This window comes from Chiloscyllium plagiosum, unplaced genomic scaffold (assembly GCF_037043375.1).
Source record: "Chiloscyllium plagiosum isolate Xiang-an unplaced genomic scaffold, Cpla_swu_hap1 HiC_scaffold_27, whole genome shotgun sequence".
Taxonomy (NCBI): domain Eukaryota; kingdom Metazoa; phylum Chordata; class Chondrichthyes; order Orectolobiformes; family Hemiscylliidae; genus Chiloscyllium; species Chiloscyllium plagiosum.
The window spans coordinates 20,841,142-20,844,216 of NW_028270165.1; positions in this window are offsets into that span (position 1 = coordinate 20,841,142).

The window sequence follows — 3,075 nt, forward strand, 5'->3', positions numbered from 1 at the left end:
GCAGAGCTGAGAACAGACCAACATCTTACTCTGTGGGAACAGGGAGATCAACAGAGGACAGAGAAATCCGGACGTGAAATCCAAGCTGACACCAGACTACCCTGTGATCAGTGCTTTGATGAGCAGCACCAACCCTCTACCTTTACTGAGCTTCCCATTTGACTACCCCCTTAATATTCAGGATCCAGTCCTTGCGATCCTGAAGCCATGTCCCTGTAAGGAGTCTCAGATCATAATTATTCTCTTCAATGTGTTCAGTCAATTCATTCACTTCTGTTACAATGCAGCACACATTCAGTTTTTAGTTTCAGTTTTTGTGATCTTCTGAATCCAGTTTTGATTGCTGGTATATTTACTCTCCTTGTCCCTTTCTATCATTCTCTGATGTTCATTTCCACATCACGACATTGCTCACCAGCCTTGATTTGGATTGGCCAGGCTAAATTGCCCATAGTGTCCAGGGATGTGCGGGTTATTTGGGTTAGCCTTGGGAAATGCAGGGTTATAGGTTCACAGTAATAGAAGCAGGAGTCAGCCATTTGGCCTGTCCTGCCTGCTCTGCCATTCATTAAGATTATGGCTGATCTATCCATCATCTCAGCTCCTCCTCCCTGCAGTGTCCCAACTATCCTTAATTCCCCAATTATGCAGAAACCCATCTAATTGTGTCTTGAATATACTTAACGAAGCTGCCTTCTCTGCTTCCTTGGGCAGAGACTTCCATAGTTTCACTACTCTCCAGGAAAAGCAGTTCCTCATCATCTCTGTCCTAAATCTACTTCCCTTAATCTTGGGGCCTAGTCTCATCTACCAGCAGAAATGACTGGATAGGGTAGGGTTTCATCCCCACAGTGCAATGAATTCCCACTTTCCACCAAATCCCAGATGTACTCACTCACTCAGTTGCTGTCTCACAATGAAAGATTTCATTGTAACTTCTTCAGCTCTGAGTAAGGGCAAAACATTTTTGAAAGCTGCTCTGAAAGTCCAGTCTTCACAACATCACTTCTGCTTTCACTGAAGATGATTAAAGTCATACAGCACAGAAACAGACCCTTTGGCCCAACTCATCCGTGCCAACTATATATCACAAACTAATCTAGTCCCATTTGCCAGCATTTGACTCATCCCTCTAAATCCTTCCTATTCAAGTACCCATCCAGTGGCTTTTAAATGTTGTCGTTGTACCAGCCTTACCACTTCCTCTGGCAGTTCGTTCTATACACGTTCCACCCTCTGTCTGAAAATATATTGCCCCTCAGGTCCCTTTCCCTGCTCACCTTAAACTTCTGCCTCTTTAGTTCTGGACACCCTGACCATGGAGAAAAGACCTTGGGTATTCACCCTATCCATGCCCCTTCTCAACTTCTTTAAAGGTTACCACTCAGCCTCTGATGCTCCAAAGAAAATATCTCCCTGGCCTATTCAGCCTCTTCCTGCAGCTCAAACCCTCCAAATCTGGCAACAGCCTTCTTAATATTTTCTGACCCCTCTCAAAGTTTCATAACATCTTTCCTACATCAGAGAGACCAGAATTGAATGCAGTATTCCAAAAGTGGCCTAACCAATGTCCTGTACAGTCGCAAAATGATCTCCCAGTTCCTATGCTGAATGCTCTGGCCAATAAAGGAAAGCATACCAAACACCTTGTTCACTATACTGTCCATGTAAAACTCCACCTTCAAGGAACTATGAACCTGGACTCCACGGTCTCTTTGTTCTGCGACACTCCCCTTAACTGTGTCAGTCCTGCCTGGATTGCTGGACCAAAATGCAACATCTCACATTTCTCTGAATTAAACCCCATCTGCCACTCCTTGACCCATCCGATCAATTCTAATTTATGCTAAACTCTCTTTCCTCTCTTATTCCCTCGAAGCTGAAAATCTCTGTCCCACATACTCTCCCTCCATTCTCTCATTGCTGAACCTAATCCCTGCTGTACCTCATCCTGAAGGGTCTGTTTCATGCTGATTAACAGGCCCACACTCAGGGGGATCTAATGGAAATATACAGAATACTGAATGGCCTGGACAGAGTTGAGTTTCAGAGGATGTTTCCATTGGTAGGAGAGACTAGAACCAGAGGGCACAGCCTTCGAGAAAAGGGAGGGTGTTTTAGAACGCAGGTAAGGAGATACTTCTTCAGTGAAAGAGTGGTGAATCTGTGGAATTCATTTCTACAGAAGGTTGTAGAGGCCAGGTCACTGAGGATATTTAAAGACTGAGGTAGATAGGTTCCTGAGTATCATGGGGATGGAGAGTTCCAGGGAGAGCGGTGTTGAGAAATCTATCAGCCATGATTGAATGGTATGAACAGACCTGATGGGCTGAATGGCCTAATTTTTGCTCCTATGTCTTATGGTCTCTTGCTGTCCTGGTAAGAGTGGGAGAATTGGGAGCAGGAGTTGGCCATTTGGTCTTTCGAGCCTGCACAAGCATTGCACAGATCATAACTGAATATGGATCTACTTACATCTAGGTGAATAGGCTGGAACTTTTTCACTGGAACATAGGAGGTGACCTTATTGAGGTTTATAAAATCACGAGGGGCATAGATGAGGTCAATATCAGCTATTGTTTCAAGAATAGGGAGCAATCTTTTTAAGGTGAGAGGAGAAAAATTTTAAAAACACATGAGGAGCACATTTTTCGTTTAAGAGCGTGGAGTGTGTGTCAAATGAATGCCCAGAGGAAGTAGTGAATGCAGGTACAGTAACAACATTTAAAATGAATTTGAATAAGTGCACAAATAGAAAAGTTTCAGAAAGATATGGGCCAAACATTGACAGGTGGGACTAGTTTAGTTTGTGAATATATATTCAGCATGGACTAGTTGGACTGAAGGGTCTGTTTCTGTGCAGTACGACTCTGTAACTGTTCTATACTGGTCTTAAAACCATTTTCTTGCCTTCCCCAAAAACCATCCACTTCTTTGTTCATCAAAGTCAAATGAACTCAGCCTTAAATACATTCAATGACCGGCCTAACTGCTGAAAGACATCCACACTTCTGAACTCAATTCCTCTTACTAATATATCACTTGCTTTGCTCATTGCTTGCTGCACCTGTCTGA